General features: G+C 46.5%; 1 long non-coding RNA gene across 1 annotated transcript; it reads left to right on the top strand.

Annotated features, from left to right (window-relative positions):
• Positions 1-20984, top strand: LOC138295812 (uncharacterized). Its single transcript, XR_011203688.1, has 2 exons — positions 1-135; positions 20736-20984. It is a non-coding gene; the product is annotated as an uncharacterized lncRNA (long non-coding RNA).
• The last annotated feature ends 1507 nt before the right edge of the window (positions 20985-22491 follow it).

Genomic DNA, 22491 nt, shown 5'->3' with positions numbered 1-22491 from the left:
GCTCCTTCATTCAACAAATCCAAACGGCCCGCCTAGCGCAATAGCGCAACGGCCTCCCGGATTTTAGGATCCTGCTCCATCCTGCTGACAATACGCCCGACTACCGTCACCGGACCCGCCTATCAACTCTTGAAGGTAATCAGATTACTTATCGCACAATATAAAAGTATTTCTACAATTTTTTTTTTTTTTTTTTTTTAAACCACCACTAACCGCCACGTGGAAAAGAAAAAACCACAGAGCCCGCCTGACTCCTGCCCGGCCACCAGGTCACCTTTCCAAAATGGTGCCTGTCTTCACAAAATGGCCGCTTAAATATCTAACCCACCCACCTAAATTGACACCCCGGGAGACCAACCATGTCCCCGGTTCGTGCCACCCGTCCCAAAAACCCCGGGGGGTGAACTCCTCGTTCCTCGTCTTCCCCCCCCCGAGGCCCCATTGTATTTCACGACCTTACTGACCTTGTGAATACCAATATTTTTTTTTGTTTTTTGGGTCGGTAAACAATATAGATATCTGATGTTGCTTGCTAAATACTTATATTTGCATAGGGCTACATGAACCACATTGTCTCGGCTGGATAAATTAGAAATATGGAGAAGTCTCTCACTTCTGTCATGCTAAAACATTATTAGGACACATATGTGACAATTGTTGAGAGACCAAGACAAGAAAATAGACTCAGGAGGTTTTCTATGTTGTGTAAATAAAATTCTAAAAGGGCCTGATGTTTCTTTTAATACTATGTGGCTTGAAATGTGTAGCTTAATTTATTAGTAAGCATGCACTTAGTTTTAGGTCTGGCTTATAGACAGCTTTAGCTATGTTGCCAGAATCATGTACTCAAAATAAATTCCTGAATAAAAAATGCATACATAAGATTCATAGAGCAATATAGACATGTTTTTTAGCGTGTGTTGGCTAAGTGGCGTGTTCGGGCAGTCATATTTTGTCTCCATATGGCCATCTAGGGGGTCTCTTATAACTGTTGGAAATAGGATCATGTTTCCAAACTGGTGATTTGTTATGAAGTCGCCAATGGCAGTTTGTTCGCAGGATATGTCAGGGTTAGTCAACAAGACCATCTTGCCCCACATGCCTCCAAACATACTTTTATACTTCTTTTTTGAAATTCATCAACATTCCCATCACCTAGTGCAACTTAACAGGCATACTTCTGGGAATGTCAAGTGACAATTACTATATCCTAAAAAGTCAGGTTTAGCTTCTGCGCAGACAAGGAACCACATAGACACTGAGCAACCAAACTAATCAGGCTTGCTCTGTCCAACATATTTTCTTTTTTCACAAAACTGATATTAACTTAAACATAGAAAACATATTCATTAACTGCAGACTAAAGTAAATATCATGAAATACAGCCATTGTAATGCAAATAAAATGAGAACAATATGAAAAAAGTGAACTTATTATTTTATCGAGAATGCTCACTTGCTCTAGAAATGTATTGATTAAGTGAATTAAGGCCCATATTTATACTTTTTGATGCAAAACTGCGCTAACGCAGTTTTGCGTCAAAAAAATTAGCGCCGGCCAACGCCATTCTGAAGCGCCATGCGGGCGCCGTATTTATTGAATGACGTTAGCCGGCGTTAGCCGCCGGCGCCGTCTGGTGTGCGTTAAAAAAAAACAACGTACACCAGGCAGCGCCGGCATAGGGGAAAATGGAGCTTGGGCGTCAAGAAATGGGGCAAGTCAGGTTGAGGCAATTTTTGCGCCTCAACCCGATTTGCGCCATTTTTTTTTCACTCCCAACCCCCATAGAAATTACTCCTGTCTTAGCAAAGACAGGAGTCATGCCCCCTTGCCCAATGGCCATGCCCAGGGGACTTCTGTCCTCTGGGCATGGTCATTGGGCATAGTGGCATGTAGGGGGGCACAAATCAGGCCCCCCAAAGCCACAAAAAAAAATAAAAAAAATACTTACCTGAACTTACCTTTATGTCCCTGGGATGGGTCCCTCCAGCCTTGGGTGTCCTCCTGGGGTGGGCAAGGGTGACAGGGGGGGTCCCTGGGGGCATGGGAGGGCACCTCTGGGCTCCTTCAGAGCCCACAGGTCCCTTAACGCCTGCCTTTTGCAGGCGCTAAAAAACGGCGCAAAAGCGGCCGTACGTCATTTTTTTTGACCCGCCCACTCCCGGCGTGATTTTTGCCCGGGAGTATAAATCTGACGCACATGCCTCGGAGTCGATTTTTTAGACGGGAACGCCTACCTTGCATCTCATTAACGCAAAGTAGGTGTCCACGCTAAAAAATGACACTAACTCCATGGACTTTGGCGCTAGACGCGTCTAACGCCAAAGTATAAATATGGAGTTAGTTTTGCGTCGAAATTGCGTCAAAAAGAACGACGCAATTCCAGCGCAAACGGAGTATAAATATGCCCCTAAATGTGTTAATGTCTCACCCTGTACTATTAACATGTGGAATAAAATATGCTGGAAGTGCTGGAAGTGGTAGCCGACCACTACTTTTTGAAGTGGACTGTATGCTCTGCTGCTCAGAGAAGATATAAAAAGATAATATTTTGTTGAAACATGCTGTGTGGGGACGTTGGGAGTTGCGAGGGGGAGAAGTGAGGGGGTCGTGAGGAGGAGGTGGCTGCCAGCTGATAAGGCTATCCTTGTGGCTCGCTTGGTGGCTTGCGTTTCCTTTTGCTGCTTCACCATAGCCTCTTTGGATAAATTGGAGGTTGTGGTTGCGGATCCCCCCTGGTTTCCATACGCCGGCTGTGACGGCCGGTGCCTCTAGGTATTGCATGGCCTTGAGGTGAAGTCACTGCAGCCGTGCGGTTCGGCACTGCGCCACTACTGAGGCTGGCCCCAACCACTAATGTTGCTCTGCGGCCCTTCTTCAGCAATTTGAGGGATGTCTCCCCCGGACACCTCTTAGACACCCCTGATACACAGACTGTGCTCTGCTGCAGATTTAACAGATAGCCAGCACTCACTACTTGTAGCAGGAGGAGTAAAGGAGGAGTATAAGAGTGCCAATGATAGGCAAGTGGAGTAGTGGGGGGGGGGGGCAAAGCAGGCCTGACATTTCTTGTGGTACTGCAGGGTCTGCAAAGCCAAGGGCTGGCAAAAGGCCTAGTATTAGGTGTTGTGCCTTTGAGGGAGAGGCTCGGGCCTGTGGAGGCAGCCTGACGTTTGCCAACAGAACTCGACATTACCCAAGTACAGCCCAGTGCAACGCTCATGAAAACTGAAAATTTGACTTTTTTGATTTGAAATTTGATCCTGAGGTCTTGAGCCGGCTTGGGGATTCCAGCACATTAAATTGAGGGAGACATTAATAATAAAGAGGCAGAGTCCTCAGAGTGTGAAGTTTTAAAAGATACTAAAATTAATGATGACTATAAGAAAGCTGAGATTGGGTCATTTGTTTCAGGGGAGGGCTTGTGCAAATACTTAATCAGATCCTCTCCAGAATAAAGATGCTTCTTTCATGATGCTGAATGGGAAAAAACAGTTATTTTAATTGTGGGAAAAGGATAAACCATTGCCAGAGGAGCCAAACTCAATTGTAGAACTATAGGTTGTGGGGGGGGGGGGAGGGGGGGCTAATGTTAATGCTAATTTCTATCACACTCTTTCTGTGGGGTCTGATTGTAAGGGTGAAAAGTCGCCAACACTGCAGAAGGATACTATACAGTATGTTGGGGATGTTTCCAATGTACCCCCCATTGGTTTGCCTTCCTCACTACCCCTTTAGGACTGCCCTCATCAGTCTATATGACAGTAATTGATAATCCCCACATAATCCCACAAGAAGATCTTTGTCCTCTTATAGTGCCATATGTTCAGGAGGATTTTACTTTACCAGATCTGGATATAGATTTATGTAAGGTATTCAACCATGTCACCCTCCTGATGAAGAGGTAAACGTATCAGCTTCCTTATTGTATTTAGAAAGGCTTTAGTCTTCAATTTTAAAGTTGTCAGAAACATTTCTCGGTGGTTCAGATTGTGTTCTCGACACTGTGACAAAAATATTACAGGAACTAATAAGCAGTAAATTACAAAGGATATAGGCCTCTGTGAATTAGTGGAAATAGAAGGGCCCTTGATCCCAAGAACGGAAAATGATCAGGAAGCTGTTGGTTGTCAAATGGATTTTTGCTCTCAGGCTGGTAAACCTCAATGTAAGAAGACTACTAAGAACGCTTCCCATACTGAGAGGCTAGTAAATTATATAAAATTAATTTTTAATACCACCTCTAAAGTGAAGAGTCTGGATAGAAACATGCAGGGTGTTGAACAGGATGTGTTTCCGATTTTCAAATCTCGGCCTAGGCTGGAAGCAAGTGACGGTGAATCAAATATTCCATGGGTAAAGGCTGGGGAGAGAAAGGAGGGAAGAAGAAAACACCTCTCGGCAGATTTGCTAAAAAGAGCCTTAGGAGGTTACGTTTTAGAGCGGGTATGGATGTCATACAGAGTACAGAAGGTATAACACAAACTCTGCAAGTAATTCATCAAGCCATGTATCCTGATCATGGTCCTGCTAAAGTAATGGCTGAGGGACATGCAGTAGTGTAAGCAGCAAAATGTATGACATCTTGTTTTATATACCACCTTCACTACATCCAATGTCTGGTCCTTTCCTAGATACGGGTATAATGTGAGAAGGGTTTGATCCTTTATGGTGCAATGTGGATGCTTTTAGATTTGACTTTATTCCTCTGTGCGATGCAGATTTAATTTTAAATAGGTTTTTGTTGCTTAAAAGTTTTTCTTAGATTGACAATTTAAAGCTTCTCCAAGGTAGCAATATTAATTTGGTTTCTCTTTTACCATTTGAAGCTGGTTTTGAATCAAGAGTAAACTTTTGTTTCTAACTTACGGCAAATTTCATACCAAGATTTTCTGAATGCTTGCAATGTAGGGGGATTGATGTCATTTCAGTATTAGAAGAGGATGGATTGTGTGCTGCAAATAAAAGGTATCTGCCTCACCCACCCTCCCCTCTTGGAGGGAGGTCTGGGCCTGATTTCAGGGGGATAAAAAATCCATCTAGATATAAATGGTAGACAAGTGTCCGCTAGAGAATCCCCTGCATTTCCCACCCAAGGAACTTTTAAAGATGATCCTCCCAAATGGAACTGGTTACCTGGTGCATTATCCATTGTCTCCCAGAGTAGTTACCTGCAATGCCCTTTCTGCTAGCAACGAGCCAAAAGTGTTATCTTTGAATGCTGCCAGAATAAAGAACAGTAGGGAGAAGTTGTATTACTTGATGATTATCAGCTCATTAGAGGCCGATCTGGCTTGTATCCAGGAGACTTGGGGCCTGATTACGACCTTGGCAGATGGGATACTCCATCACAAATGTGACAGATATCCCGTACACTGTAGTACAATTTACTCTATATCGAATTGGACTTCTAAAAAGGCTGGCAGGATATCCATCACGTTTCTGACGGAGTATCCCATCTGCCAAGATCTTAATCAGGCCCTTGTGTACTGAGGAGCTGGTTTGTGGTGATTCCATTATTTTAAATTGTAAAGCAACCCCCTCAAGGAGGGGACATGTGAAGGGAGTGGTGGCATGCCTTTTTTCCAATATAATCAGTGGAGTTATGATTGCTACAAATATCTAAGTAATCTATTTAAGGCAGTAACCCTGTTTAATCTTGGTAGAAATCAGAGAACTCCTCCGCTATTGTTGATGAATGCTTATATTCTTTCTGATCCCTCTTGTGATGTTCTCTTAAGTGAAGTATTTTCTTACATTAGGAAAGAGTCTGAAAAGGAACTCTCCCCACATGTAACTATGATTGGGGACTTGAACTACAAAATATCTCATTTTGCCTTATACCAACTGAGGGAGACAGAAAAAGAGGAAGCTAGGTGGAGACCCCCCACTAATTTTTTCTTCCAAAATAAGGACTAATAAAAGAGGGAACATTTTAGAGGGCCAGCTAAAAAAAGTTGATGGCCTCATAGTGAATGGGAGGTTACCCTCTGATTCCCCTGCAACATATACACATAAAGCATTAGAGGGGGCGTCAATGTTGAATTATGTGATGGTAGGATGTGCCTCCTTATTTTTATTGGGTGACTTAAAGGTCACTGCCTACCTTTTTAGTGTTCACAATCTCCTCACTCTCTCTGTACATTTCACAATATGGCCCACATACTCTAACTGGTGCAGACCACAATTACACCTATTGTATCTTAAACAAAATCCATTGTGTTTTAGTCTCTCTTAAATGTTCTTCAATCTGCAGATGTGTTCCTGCGCCACTTTGCCCACTACCAATATATCATCTTGAAAAATAAGCACACCTTCCTTAGTAACTAAAATGTTATCCATAACTGTCTGAAAAATTAAGGTGACAGAAGCCAAGCTGAAAGGCATTCTTTTAACTTGGAGAACGCCATCAGGTTTGACAAATGCTGTCAAATAACATGAAGAAGGAGCAAGTAATACCTGATGGTAAGCTGTTTTCTGATCTAATTTGTTGAAAATGTTATCATCATTTAATTTTACCATTAATTACTCTATCCTAGGTAACGGAAGAGCATCAACCCAGATGTTCTTGTACAATGATCTAAAATCGATGCAAATGAGCAATATTTTTTTCCTCTTGTTGGCTGGTACAATAGGTGAAAGCCAAGTAGATCGATCAATGTGTTCAATAACACCTGGAACTTGCAAAGTATTCAAGGCAAATAATTCCTTACTGCAGATGCAGCTCATCCTTTAGGGCTGAGGAACCACCCCCATTTGCTTTTTGCCCCTCAAGAAAAGTGCCTGTCGGCTGAGCAAAGGTCACCCTGACAGACCCTCTTGATTTTCAGGTCAGGCAGCTAGGAGCTAGACATGCGCTGTTTCCACAGGATCCTGGCTGCCTGAGCTGAACTTTGCTGGACTGAGGCGACCTGAATTTTCACCCCGAGAATGCCAACAACAGCAACTCCACAGCCTTGATTGACAACCTTGACAACCTTGGTCTCAAACAAATTGTCACGACGCCCACCCACTCCTCCGGCCACATGCTCGACCTCGTCTTCTCCACCAGCAGCCACGTCACCTTCAGTCATACCACCGAACTCCACTGGACCAACCACCACTGCGTCTACTTTACCTTCCAGAAACCCGCCACACACCACCACCCACAACAGATCCCCTGCCGCAGCTGAAACAAGATCACTGAAGACCAGCTGATCCCCTTGCCCGTGCCCCACCTCCCTTCACCACCGACCCCAACACAGCCACCCTCAACCTCAGACAATGGATAGACGACTGTGCCAACACCCTCGCCCCACTCAGGAAACCCTCCAACAACCGCACCAGCACTAAGGCCATCTGGTTCACCGCTGACCTTCAGGCCTCCTAGCGGGAGTGCCGAAAAACTGAGAAGAAGTGGCGCCACGAACAAACAGAGAGCAACCACACCGCCCTCAAGAGAGCCATCCGCAAGCACCAGCAGCTAATCCGGACCATCAAAAGATCCTTCTACAAGGATCGCATCGACAACAACGTGCACAACAGCAAAGAACTTTTCAACATGGTCAAGGAACTCGCCAACCCCAGGTCCTGCTCCGTAGACCTCCCTCCCTCGCAAGACCTCTGCGACTCCCTCTCCACCTTCTTCCACCGCAAGATCACAGACATCCATGACAGCTTCAACACCTCAACCCCCACGACCACCACGGCCACCACTAACCCCAACGCACCCAGCCACACCAACCTCCTGCTCTCCTGGACCCACATCAACAATGAGGACACCATCAAAACCATGAGCACCATCCACTCCGGATCTCCCTCTGCCCCCTGCCCCCACAATGTCTTCAACAAAGCAAGCCCCATCATCGCCCCCCAACTCCGTACGATCGTCAACAGTTCCTTTGAGACCGCCACCTCCCTAGAAAGTTGGAAGCACGCCGAAGTCAACGTCCTGCTAAAGACACCCAAAGCGGACCCCGGAGTTCTCAAGAACTACCGGCCCATCTTTCTCCTCCCCTTCCCGGCGAAGGTCATCGAGAAGATCGTCAACGGCCAACTGACCCACTTCCTGGAAGACAACAATACGCTGGACACCTCTCAATCCGGATTCCGTAAGAACAATAGCACCGAGACCGCCCTCATCGCCGCAACCAACACCATCAGGACCATGCTTGACAAAGGCGAAACTGCGGCCCTCGTTCTCCTAGACCTCTCGGCTGCCTTCGACACCATCTTTCACCACACCCTCCGCACACGCCTCCATGACGCAGGGATCCGCCGCACAGCCCTGGACTGGATCATATCCTTCTTCTCCGGCAGAACCCAGAGAGCCCACCTCCCTCCCTTCCTCTCTGAAGCCATCAAGATCAACTGTGGCGTTCCCCAAGGATCCTGTCTCAGCCCAACCCTTTTTAACATCTACATGGCACCGCTCACCAACATCGTCTGATCCGACAACCTCAACATCATCTCCTACGCCGACGACACCCAGCTGATCCTTTCACTCACCAAGGACCCCACCAAAACCAACCTCCTCGATGGAATAAAGGCCATCGCCAACTAGATGGAGAAGAGCCGCCTAAAACTGAACTCAGACAAGATGGAGATCCTCATCCTCGGCTCCAACCGCTCCGCACGGGATGACTCCTGGTGGCCAGCCCCCTAGGAACTGCACCAACGCCCACCAACCAAGCACACAACTTAGGCTTCATCCTAGACTCAGCGCGCGCCATGACCCAGCAAGTCAACACCGTCTCATCTTCCTGTTTCATATCCCTCCGCATGCTCCGCAAAATCGTCAGATGGATCCCCACTGAAACAAGAAGGACGGTCACCCACGCCCTCGTTAGCAGCAAACTGGACTACGGCAACGCTCTCTACGCCGGAACCACGGCCAAACTCCAGAAAAAACAGCAATGTATACAGAACGCCTCCGCACGCCTCATCCTCGACATCCCACATCGCAACTGCATCTCAGCCCACCTAAGAAAACTACAATGGCTCCCTGTCAACAAGAGGATCACCTTTAAACTCCTCATCCATGCTCACTAATCACTCCACAACACAGGCCCAGCCCACCTCAACGAGCAACTCACCTTTCACACTCCCAACCGCCAACTCCGCTCCGCCAACCTCGCTCTCACCACCGTCCCTCAATCCACCAGACTATAGTCAGTGGCAGATCTTTCTCCTACCTCGCCGCCAAGACCTGGAACTCTCTCCCCATCCACCTACGACAGACCCAAGACCTGCTGACCTTCAGGAAATGCCTCAAGACCTGGCTGTTCAAGCAGTAGCACTCCCCCCTCCTTTCAGCGCCTTGAGACCCTAGCGGGTGAGTAGTGCGCTCTACAACTGATTGATTGATTGATTGACAGCGCCTGTGTGCGTGACCTTCTCAGATAAGCAAAGGTCCTCAAGGCCCTCTCCCTTAGTGACAAGGGGCATTGCCACTCATTACCTCCGACCTGGGTGCTTCAGTTTTAAGCATGTCAAACAGTGACATCTTGTCACAGAGTGGGGTGGGGTCAGCAGTCTCACCGAACCTATCCCACTTGAGGCTGGGACTGCTGCCTTCCTTCATTGGCTGGCCTAATGAGGGAAGGCAGCAGTCCTAACCATCTTGGGACCCTGAATGCCCGGGACTGCTTCCTTCCCTCATTGGATGAGGGAAGGCAGCAGTCGAACCCCCCTGAGGCCTTTGAGGCTGAGCTGCAGGTAATTGTGTGTGTTTTGTTTTTTTAAATGAATGTTTGGTGCATGTGTGCATGTATGTTTGAATATTTGGTAATGAGTGTTGTGAATGGATGTGTGTGTGTATGTGTGTAAATGAATGAGTGTAAGTGAGTGTGTATGTGTGCATGTGTGTCCCATCTGCCCCCCTCACTCCTATAATTACCAGCTACCACAGCCGTACGGTTAGACCTGGAATCTTTTGGCATGGTTTCCTCTGACCTTTTGATTTCTGGCCTCCTGTTTTGACCATGTGCTGAACTTTGTCTTTGCTGGCTTTAGGACTCTGTGCACCTTTTCACTAACCAGTACTAAAGTGCATGTACCCTGTGTCTAAAACATGGTAACATTGGCTTCTCCATGATTGCCATATTTGATTTACTGATAAGTCCCTAGCAAAGATCACTAGGTGTGCCCAGGGCTTGTAAATCAAATGCTACTAATGGGCCTGCAGCACTGATTGTGCCACCCACTACAGTAGCCTTTCAAACATGTCTCAGGTCTGATCTCCTTAAATGTAGATTTAGTTGGTGAGTACTCTTGAAATTATTTGCCTTGCTGATCCTTTCTGCAGCTTTCCCTGTACCACCAGGAGACTTTATCTAAGGTTGACAATATGATTTACAAATACTATAAGAAGATTAATGGTTCTTTTGACATATTGAGCTGGCATGGCAAAACATTATTTTTCAAAGTTATTATGTGCTCAGCAACATTCTTGCACTTTGTTTAGTGCTTAATTTGTGCTTGTTGTTTCCGGTGTGAGCACCAGTACCTATTTTTGAGGGCCGCACTTATTTTTCTGCCTCAAGCATTTACTGCGAGCAAAAGACATATATGGAAAAGATGGAAGAAGAGAAAAACAAAAAAGTGTCACAATGGGTGAAAGCATAAAGCTGCAAGAGTGAGCTGGAGGGGCAGGGACTAGCTTTAAATGGATTGAAGAGGCTCGAGATGGCTTCAGGATTACGCTGCCTCAATAGCTTGCGCTCGAACATTTAATTGCAGCAGCCGGGTGTTTAAGAGGAGGGCTTAGGGCACCGGCACGTTTTTAGTTACAAATTAAGCACTGACTATGTTACATACCTTTAGTTGAATCATCTGAAGGCCATTTCAAGCAGAGATAAATCACAATTCTGGTTCTTTATCTGGTGCAATACCTGTGTTTGATGTAAATGTACACTGCTGCCACATGTCACATTTAACTGCCAACCCACTGTGCACTCCATGGGCCAACTTCCAATGGCCTTATTGAAAATGTAAATACGTCAATTGTGTGTAGCCATTTCATAGTTTAGAGATGCTGCTCACGGCTAAGCCCAATCCTCCTTAGCAAAGCCTTTATGTGAGTGTATTATTTCCTCTCTGCTTCATCTCGGCTCAGGACTATATCCTTCCCCTGTTGAAAGAATATTAATACAAAAGTATACTTCAAAGTTCCCTGTCCAGTTTATGAATCTCTATTGTTAACTCAAATAAGGCAAACTATTTCTCAATGTATCACCAACCAAAAATGTAATCACTACATATTTTAGTAATGGAATTTTGGGTACTCACTACATTTTCACTACTTCCATCTTCACTGGACATTGGTGTCAGCCTGGTTCTCAAGTCCATCTTTTTTTGACTTCCCTATGAATCTACATTGTCTTACTCTCCTATAAGGCATGTGTTCTTTCTCTTTGAAAGGGCAAGTCCTGCTCTTCTGTTCTTAACATCAAATCATCTCTTCCCTGTGGCAAACTGCTGACTTTTTCTCTGACAGGGCCAGGGTAGAGAGTTTCATTTTTTCTATGCCAGTCTTCTTGCTCTCAAATTCCACCTATGATGAGGACAAGCAATGAGAGTGTTAGAAATTGGGTTTTTGGTTGGCAGTCAGGTTGCCCTCTGTCCAAGCAAGAACCCTCACTCTAGTCAGGGTAAGTCACACACAATCCAAAATCAGCCTGTTCCCACCCTGTGGTAGCTTGGCACGAGCAGTCAGGCTTAACTTAGAAGGCAATGTGTAAAGCATTTGTGCAATAAATCATACAATACCATAATATAACACCACAAAAATACACCACACAGTGTTTAGAAAAATATATAATATTTATCTGGGTATTTGCAGGTCAAAACGATCAAAGATGCAATATGAATTTGTAAAGATATCACTGAAAAGTGATATAAAGTGTCTTAAGTCTTTAAAAAGCAAACAAAGTCTCTTTCAAGCACAAAGTACCTGATTTGGAGTGGAAAATCCCCGCAATGGGCTGCAGAAGAAGAGATACGTGGAAAAATAGTGTGTGCGTCGATTTCTCCCCAGCACACACAGACTTGCTTCGTTATTTTTCACGCGGGGAAGTCGTGCGTCGTTTTCTGGCGCGCGGACAGTCTCTTTCTATGGGTCGTGGGGATTACCAGATGTCCCGGGTCTGTGCGTGGATTCTCCTGCTTGTTTTCCGGCTGCACGTCGTTCCGCGGGGCTGTGCGTCAAAGTTTCGATCTCACGGCAGGCGTCGCGTTTATCTCACCGCGGAACAAGCTGTGCGTCGAAAATTTCGGCGCACGAAGCGTCCAAGTGAAAAAGAGAAGTCTTTTTGGTCCTGAGACTTCAGGGAACAGGAGGCAAGCTCTATCCAAGCCCTTGGAGAGCACTTTCACAGCCAGACAAGAGTTCAGCAAGGCAGCAGGCCAACAGCAAGGCAGCAGTCCTTTGTAGAAAAGCAGACAGGTGAGTCCTTTGAGCAGCCAGGCAGTTCTTCTTGGCAGGATGTAGTTTCTAGTTCAGGTTTCTTCTGGGTGTGCCAGTCCTTTGTGTGAGGGCAGGCTCTCCACCCTCCCAGCCCAGGAAAATCCATTCAAAATGCAGATGTATGCAAGTGAGGCTGAGTCCCCTGTGTTTGGGGTGTGTCTGAGTGAATGCACAAGGAGCTGTCAACTAAACCTAGCCAGACGTGGATTGAAGGGCACAGAAAGATTTAAGTACAAAGAAATGCTCACTTTCTAAATGTGGCATTTCTAGAATAGTAATATTAAATCCGACTTCACCAGTCAGCAGGATTTTATATTACCATTCTGGCCATACTAAATATGAATTTCCTGCTCCTTTCAGATCAGCAGCTGCCACTTCAGCAGTGTATGAGGGCAGCCCCAATGTTAGCCTATGAAGGGAGCAGGCTTCACAGTAGTGTAAAAACGAATTTAGGAGTTTTACACTACCAGAACATATAACTACACAGATACATGTCCTGCCTTTTACCCACACAGCACCCTGCTCTAGGGGTTACCTAGGGCACACATTAGGGGTGACTTATATGTAGAAAAAGGGGAGTTCTAGGCCTGGTAAGTACTTTTAAATGCCAGGTCGAAGTGGCAGTGAAACTGCACACACAGGCCTTGCAATGGCAGGCCTGAGACAAGGTTAAGGGGCTACTGAAGTAGGTGGCACAACCAGTGCTGCAGGCCCACTAGTAGCATTTAATCTACAGGCCCTAGGCACATATAGTGCACTCTACTAGGGCTTATAAGTAAATTAAATAGCCAATCATGGATAAACCAATCAATAGTACAATTTACACAGAGAGCAAATGCACTTTAGCACTGGTTAGCAGTGGTAAAGTGCCCAGAGGTCAAAAGCCAACAACAACAGGTCAGAAAAAATAGGAGGAAGGAGGCAAAAAGTTTGGGGATGACCCTGTCAAAAAGCCAGGTCCAACAGAGAGGCTACACCGTTCCCTTCTCTGGACAAAGCAGGCGAAGAGGCTCCTTTTGCCTGACGACCTCCTCTCCTGCTCCTGTTGCTCTGATAATTTTTGTTCTCCTTCTCCATTCTCCTCTGAACCTTCATCTGCACATCTCTAAGACCATCCAGAGTAGGCAGACCTATTTCCTTATTCACAAACTCTTGGTACACCATTTTTTAATGAAAAACGACTTGGAAAAGTAACACAAACTTGACAATAAAAAATAAAAAACGTGCCCCTAAATCTGGTATGGGGTGCTTAATTCCTGACTGTTGTCGGCATTTCCATCATTACCGATCATCAATGGGAGAAAGTAAATGTTTTTTAAAGACAGGAGTCCCCCACCAACCTAATAATATGCAACCTTATTAGGTACAACATAGTTCACTGCGAAAACTTTGATCAACCATTGAGAGCTATGATAGCAGCAACAGGCGTTTCCATAGTGAAATGGATGTCAGACAGAAAGTATTACCAAGGGACATTAAAGTCATGAAAGTGTTTGGTTTCTGCACAGCACTTTGCATTTTAGCTGGGGATTTCTTTACACAGAAATTATTTCTGAAATCGATATTGGATAATGGGACATTGTTTCAGTACTTGTTTTAGTCTGCATAGTGTATACTTGTTTAATCTGCATTTGTTTTTATTGAGTTTTAACTTTGATCTGCCTTCTCTCTGGTCAGTTACTTTTGGACAGAACCAGGCAGTATTTTATAGGCGAGCACAAAGTGATCAGGCCATTCTGTAATCTCTTTGGGCTTAAAACCATGCCCATGCCATGTCAGTCACTTACATTGGTTCGTGGGCTTGCCTTTTAAAATCCGCTTTCTTTCATTTGTGAAAGGCATGCATACGTCATGCCTTTTCTGGTGTTTAGCCCACCTACACAGTGCCGGTAAAGTACCAAAAACATACGAGGCTCGATGTTTTCAGCCTGGAGTTCGGACTACTTTATCTGTTTATTTTCCACGCAGCGCGATCGCGCTGCATTTTACATAGCGCGATTGCGCTGTGTTTTTTTTTGCTTTACTACGCTAATAGCTCTAACTCGAACAAATGCGAGACCCGTTGCATTGAAAATGCTTGTTTATCTATTAGAACTGTTCAAACCTAGAGCTGCAGTTTTCTATTGCCACGTTTTGGTGTTTGGAAACAGGTCTGGGAAAGGAAATATCTGTAATGTGGGGCCCTAGGCCCTCATGCTAGTAAAGGAAGGGACGCAGACACGGTGGTAGGGTAGTACTGAACTGGCCTCAGGCACGTGCGCCTGGCCTCTTTTATTGGCAGGGTCACCTGACTGGTGACGCCTGTGTTGGGTGGGTGTGGGTTACATCTGTAAGACCAGCCCTCAGCAGAGTGGCTGGCAGAAACACTAGAACGAGTCCAGCTGGACTCTACATCCCTCCCAAACTTTATTGAGGAACCAAACAAAAGTCCAACCTGTAAAAGAAACAATACCAAAACACCACAATCAGTCTCTCGGCCTCGAAAAAGCAGACTGCAGAATTGCAGTGGACATGGTGCAGCTGGGAGCACCCGGACACCTCCGCACGAGTCCATAATTTAACCAGGTACAGCTGGGCACGAACACTGTGTGGATGAAGTCCAAATACTTCAGTTGCTTGTCCACGACCTCACAGTTCGCTGGATATTGTTGATCGGGTCCTGCCTGGGCTCATGTGGTCAAAGTCTATTTATAGTTTCTGATGCGGGTGCATCTGGAGCAGTGGGGAGTCCACTGTACACAGTTCTGGACGGCATTCTGACTCTGGAGATTGTTTACCTCCTAAGACTGCAGATGACGTGACGGCCTGGGGCGCCTGGGAGTCCAGCGGCAGAGAAGCGGCAGTCTTCCCTCTCGTGCCAGATCTCCATCAAGCAGGAGTCTCCTCGAGGCCCTTTCACGGGCTTCCACGGGACTGTGTGGACTGTGTGGACTGTGCTTGCCTATCTCAGGCCCAGCAAAGACGTCTCAGGGGAACAGCCTACAGGACCACATCCTAGTCTCGCATGGAGCCACAAGGGTTGTTGATGCAGGGTCCGCTTGCTCGAGCCATCCGGATTCAGGTGCTCTGGCCACGGTGCAAAGTCTTCAGGTGACCAGTCTCTCGATATGAGACCTCCGTGCTTCCGGACGCCTGACGTGGAGCTGTCTCAGATGCATTCTCTCAGCGATATTCCGCTCTCACAGGAATTTGTTGGAGGCCCTTGTCCCTGGATTGCGGCGGGACTGCGTGGGCTGTGCGGGCCAACGTCGGCCACGCCAAAGGAGTCTCTCTGAACTCTTAACAGGGCCACGTCCTAGTCTTGTGCAACCCCAAGGGTGGATGGTCCAAATGATCTGGTCTGCTCTCACCGGCAGGCGTCTGGTTCACAGAGCTCATGGCAAGTGTTCAGATGATAAGTTTCTACGTTGCCAGACATGCCTTGTCAGCATCGGTTCTTGTTGCTGACTGTCTCCACTCAGGTAGTGCTGTGCTCCTCCTTCGATGATTGGGCGATGCACCACAGCATGATGATGATGTTTTTTTTTCATCCTTTTGCAGATCAAACAAGTGGCGGCGGCTTCGTCAGCGGAAGGACCACTTGATGGACATAGCGGCCACGGCGGGTCTTGTGTGGCCTGTGCAGTCGGCGTCAGGGATGCCATCACAGCCAAGCAGCCGGTGACAGGTGACAGGACGGTCGTACTGGGAAGCGTGGGGGACCACCCGCATCGCTGTCTTCAGTGACGTCTGCTCACCCCGGTGACTGTCTTGTACTGATTGGTACCTCCTCATCTGCTCTCACGAGTCCTCAGTTGTGTCACTCTACTTCCTTCCACTTTCACACCTGCGATGGAGTTGATCTGTGGTGTGACCGGTCTGTCACACTCCTCTCATCATTTCTTGTTGGCATCGTGCCACTCTCTCTTCTCCTTGGTGTGGCGTCGTGCCACAGGTCACATGTTGCGGCACATGGACCTTGCGCTGCACCTCTGCTGGTACATCTTCCTCTTTGTCCTCGACGTGGCGTCGTGCCACAGGTCTCATGTTGCTTCACACTGACCTATCACTGCACCTTCGCTGGTGCATCTTCCTCTTCGTCCTCGATGTGGCGTTGTGCCACAGGTCGCATGCTGCCTCACATGGACCTATCACTGCACCTCCTCTGGTGCATCTTGCTCGGTCGCAGCCTCTCACAGGCTGAGTCCTGCGGGTAGGACATGATCTGCTCTTCATGCAGACCTCTCCCGGTCTGGTCCGTTCCCGGATCCTCTTGGTGGACCTCTCTCTGGCAGGAGGGTCCCCGCTCTCTTCCTCCTTCTCTTCACTCGAGGGCGCCGCTCTTGCGCCTCGAGGCTGCGCTGTTACGGCGCTCACTCCTGCCATCTGCTCTGGCAGGGTTGGTCAGTTCAGATGACCTGCTCACTGATGGGCCAACAGTGGCCATCTTCCATCGCTGCGCGGCCAGCTGACATGGCCTCTTTTCCCGTGCGTTACGTCACGCTCTCGGGTACTCTCTCCATCTTCACGGACTTTACCCATGTCGTCACATTCTTGGGCGCAGCTCTCTGTGCTCGCTGCGCACGTGTCAGTCTCTTTTTTTTTCTGGGCGTCCTGTGGCAACGCCTGGCATGTCCCTTTCTTGTCCTGCGGTGATGACCATCACAGCTGGGGCATGTGGCGTTCTTTCGTCGGTGGCGGCGGACGGCCGCCAGAGGCTGCGCAGACCATGCGCGCTCTCTTCGTACCTCACGTGGCACTTGCATCCGTTTCTCACCGTTGCAGCTTGTCTGGGGCAGCTGCAGTCTTCTCCTTCCCTTTTACAGCGTCGCTTCCTTCTTCTTCGCCGTTTCCGTCTTCTGCGCCAATTCTGTCCACGGGCACAATCTTGGTTTGGAGCAGTCCCTTTCTGAAGGTGCTGCTGTAAACTTTCCTTCATCCAAGCTTCTCTTCCCTTTAAAACAGAAATAGGGTGCAATACCAACTCTGGCCACTGGATGCCAGTAGTGCACTTTTTTTTCTAGCTTGAAAGACAGTCTTTCCTGTTACCGACTCGTTTGTTTCAACAGATGCCGGTGAGGAGGGCATGCTGCTGGGAGGACTTTGTCATGCTGGTGGGGGCTGCAGGTAAGTTCAATTTTATTTATTTTCTCACTTCTCTCCCTTTTCTCTTCCTCTTTTTTTTTCCTTTCTGTCCAATTTTTTTTTTTTTTTTTTTTTAAACTGCACAGCCTCGTTTGAAGAGGCATGCAGATGGCAGGACTTCAGTGAGGTGGGTGGGGGCTCCGGGCACTGTTTTTTTTCTTTCCTGTAGATGCGTGTGAGCACCTCTCTTCTTTACTCATTTCTGGGAGGTGGGGGCGCGGCCGTGGGCACCTGGTGCGTGTCTGCACCATGTTATATCGGTGCGTGTCTGCACCTCATCCTTGAATTCCTGCCGGGACAAGGGGGGGGCAGCCCCTGGGCATTTTCGTTTCATATTTGGTGCATGCCAGCACCATCGGTGATCTCAAGTTGCGGCCGCAGCAGTCCTCCGTGCTGCGGCCGTTTTCCGGCATTTTTGGGGTGGGGGCGGCCCTGGGCAAGTTTTCTTCGGTGCGCGAATGCACCATTATTTAAAAATGAAACGGGGCGACCGGCCCGGCCACAATACTTCTTCCCCTCACTGCGCACGGCTTGCTCCAGCGCCAAATTAGAAGGACCAAGGGGGGAAAACGGCCCCCGGTCATCTTCCCTGTTGTCGGTGCCGATCGCACCACATTCTTCATACGCGGCCGCAGCAGCACGGACACGCTGCGGACCGCGTTCATTTTTTTTTTCGGGAGCGGGGGCGACCGGGACCCAGTCATGGTTGGGCACATTCTCCTCTGCTTTCCACGGCGCGCAACAGCGCCATTTCCCCCCACATACCGCGCGGACCCAGCAGCTTTCTCCCACGCTGCGGGCCGCGCTGCATCCGACTCTTGGGGGGGCGGGGGGTCTCAGGGCATTATTTTTTCCTCTTGGGCTGGGGAAAACAGCTCAGCGCGCTTCGTAGCGCTTTATTTTCGGCGCCCGCAGCCGTTTTGGCAGTGCTGCGGGACGCGCTGATTAGCAGCACTCACCCCCTTTACACCAGTGAGACTGGGGCTGCGACGGCCTCGCTTCTCTCGATTGCTGATGAGTCCATGTCTGCGACCACGTGGGGTTTCAGATCCCACTCGTCGCCAATGTAATGTGGGGCCCTAGGCCCTCATGCTAGTAAAGGAAGGGACGCCGACACGGTTGTAGGGTAGTACTGAACTGGCCTCAGGCACGTGCGCCTGGCCTCTTTTATTGGCAGGGTCACCTGACTGGTGACGCCTGTGTTGGGTGGGTGTGGGTTACATCTGTAAGACCAGCCCTCAGCAGAGTGGCTGGCAGAAACACTAGAACGAGTCCAGCTGGACTCTACAATATCCACCAATTAAATGGACCCTGGGGGTGGACATACAGCGGACATGTACAGCTGGTGCGCCGCTTGTGCACCAAAGGCAAGTCCATCTGTACCTGTTTCCGGTTAGTCCATATTCAGTGCCAGCCATGCTGCTCAGTTTTCTACCGAGGAGAAGGTGAGAATTGTTTATGGCCTACATTAATTATAAGCACACTACATTAGGGCAACCCAGTAACTCACCAGAGTAATGTTTATAAACGTAAGCACACAAAAAAATCCCCTGAAGGAAAAATACTTCATGAAATGCTTCGTTTGTGAAACAGCAGTACACATCAGAAGTACAAACAAAAATGCCCTGAAGGAGAAACATTCCATGAAATGCTTTGTTTGCGAAACAGAAGTACAAATATCTAGTAATCTAACTATACGTAGATTTTTCCAGCTCCAAGCATGCCTCCCGGATTGTCTGATATGATCCCACCATAAACTAGTGCCTTTTTTCTTTTCATGCTAAGGCAAACAACGGACTATTGACAACTCAGACAGATTATCCTGAGCTTGGTCAAAACACCAGAGACCAAACTTCCAGATTTATCTTCGGCTTCTATGCCCCTCCTGGAAGTCAACATGGATTATTCCATTCAGTTGAAAGAGAGTCCAAGTACTACCAGTCTTAAAGAACCCCAAAGCTGATTCCTTTTTCAAGTAATTATAGACCAATTTCTGTTTTATCGACACTTTCCAAAATACTGGAAAAAATGATTAACAAACAGCTGACATAACTCTTAGAAGAGAATGAACTATTTAATTGGACTTGCTCTCAGAGATTCACACTGACGTCAACTGAAATTATGAAGGTCCGCCGAGATCAAGGCCCTGATGCTGTTTTATTCCTTTTTTTACTTACCTGCAGCATTCGAAACTGTGCCCTACAAAATACTCCTGGAGCGCCTGGAAGAGGCAGGTAATTGTAGTCTGACCAGACAATGGTTGCAATCGTTGTTGCTCCCTCTTTATTCTCATAAAACTGTATTACACTCGCTTATCACTTCAAGACTAGACTACGTGAACGCACATTACTTGGGTCTACTGGCGGTTCTTTTCCGCAAATTGGTGGTTTTGACTGCAGCGGGAAGGCTGATTCTTGACCTGCCGAGACAGCAGCCCATCTCCCCTCACCTGACGTCACTCCACTGATTTCCTGTAGACAAACAATCAATGTTAAGCCCCCGATTCTTATTTACAGAGCAGTACATAAGACCGCCCCCTCTGATTTAACAGATACGTTCTTGAAGAAGGTGCCCACTAGATCGCTTCGCTTTGCAAACCAGGGAGTGCCGATCATCCCCGCTTTTGCACTGCTAAAAGAAAAGGGCGCTCCTTCTCGTACTTAGCTGCAAAAGTCTGGAATGCGCGATCGGCCAATTCAAGGAGATCTTCCAAAGCAGAAAACTTTAGAAAGGGTGTGAAAACTTTCCGTTTTCATTGGAGATTGGTTTATACCGACTCACTTACAGCAGCAGCACGTGGATGATTCTTTTGAAACACCTGTGAGCTTCACAAATAGCATTAATTTATTCATTAAAATAGCTCATTAAATGTAAGTAGACACAATAAGGGTCTGACCACGGTAAAAGAGATTGACTGAATGTAAGGCAGTAATCCAGAATAAAAACGTTTAGTTTGAAGCTTGGCTAAAGGTGTGTGCTCACTAATTTGGTGTGTGATTTGCATGCCGCTCGAGGAAGAAATGCCTATTGAGTATGGGTTTATGACCATATCAATTATTGTTAAACCCATGGATTCTTTAGAACACCAGATCAGTTTGCTTGTTAATATGAAAAAAAAAAAACATTGACATGGAAGCTTTTTATTAAAGTTGTGTTTTTTTTGCAGAATGCTCCAAACCTTCAAAAAGACAGGGATATCGAAGGGCGGTTCCAGCAGGTACTTCAGTAGAGAGCTACAAAAAATGAGAAGTGACAGTAATTATATTCTTAGTCAAATAAAAGAAGGCGGCGTGTTTCTATCCATGGAAGATATTCAAGAAAATATGATCTGTAGCAAAACCTTTGTGTTATAAATGTTTTCAACTCACGCATTTAAAAATAAATAAATTAAAAACATTGAAAACTTGAAAAAGAAGCCTTTAGCATACTGTTTATTCGACTCCATCTTTTGATATCTACATTTTCAAAGACACATTAAGTTAAAGAAACTCTCAAAAGTGTGAGGGAAATAGATTAAGTTGGAAGAGAAGTGCATATCTATGTAGACATAGTCGATTTGGGATGCTTAACAAATAAGGCAATAATGCTGAAAAACTCCAAGGAGTAGAATTATTAACATTTTCTGCTGTGTTTGTATTAAAAGTGTGACACAAACTTGGGCAAAAAGTTTAGTTTGGATTAATTTTCAAGTGCAAAATGTATTTTTTGTTGGAAAGGTCCCTGCAAGTAAATCAAAGCAGCATAAACATTAATTTGGCACATGGGGCTTTCCATTGGTGGTGCAAAGGCATTCCCATGCAACCATCCATAGTTTTTGATGTAAAGCCATAACTACAGCCAATACTAATCAAGCATTTGTGCCACAAAGTAATGCCTCTTTGAAGCTGCGTTATAAAGGAGAAATTATTTTATTTCTCCTAACTTTTCCCAGTACTACTGCTAGTGCTATCGCACTGTATAACACATATACACAGTGGCAAAACATTTTTAAGTTAGTCTACGCATAGAGTTCTGTACTGGAAGGACAACCTTCCAGTATAAAACCTATGCTAGACATGACAGATATCTTTTCACAATGATGTAGTGCAAGGAAGCCTGATTGTGTGCCAGCACTAAGGACTGTGACACACATTAGTAGATATGGTGTTTTCCCGCTCACTTCCTATCATGTAACGCAGCACAGCACAGCAACTTTGATTGCTGCAGTGCATTGGGTGACATCTTTATAAATCTGCCCACATGTATTTGTCTTTAATACTCCCTAAAAATATGGAAGACATCATGCTGATAACCCAGGCCCAGTACATACTTGGGTAAATTTACTAAAAACTCACACAACACAACATCCAGAAGAGGCAGAATTACATCCTATAAAATGTGTTAGAAAGTATTGACAGTCACGGCACATAGAGAGAGACAAGGTCACAGCGTTCTTTGTTTGAGAGCTGGAAACACAGGCAGAACAATTAGACTGCACAGCCTAACCTATGACTCACCTGAAGTACAAATCCAGGGGTGACAATAGAGAGCTGAGAAGCTCAACAAGGATGATAACCATAAATTCAGTGGAATAAAAAGGGGCAATAATCACCTCTGCTAAAGAAACTACCCCTCTATGTTTACAAAAGATAGTCCAATAATTTATTAGTCAAATCCTTTTGGACATCTACTAACAGAGCATACTGAGGAGTGTCATGGTTTCATTTTGTGTCCTTTGTGCTGTGGGTTTTACACACCAGGCTCATGTAATCCTTCCCCTGTGGTGCCTCTCTGTCTCAAGCAATCCATGGTCCCCCTTCCAGAGAGCTTGAACTACTGAACCTCCTGTGCTGCTAATATGCACATTTAGACTGTTTTGTACCTCCAGATTAAACATGTTTTTACCATCATGCACTCGGGTTTCATTACATGTTGTTCATTTT

This window comes from Pleurodeles waltl, chromosome 5 (assembly GCF_031143425.1).
Source record: "Pleurodeles waltl isolate 20211129_DDA chromosome 5, aPleWal1.hap1.20221129, whole genome shotgun sequence".
Classification (NCBI taxonomy): Eukaryota; Metazoa; Chordata; class Amphibia; order Caudata; family Salamandridae; genus Pleurodeles; species Pleurodeles waltl.
The sequence above is the reverse complement of the archived record's forward strand: the minus strand, read 5'-3'. Positions and strand labels throughout refer to the sequence as shown.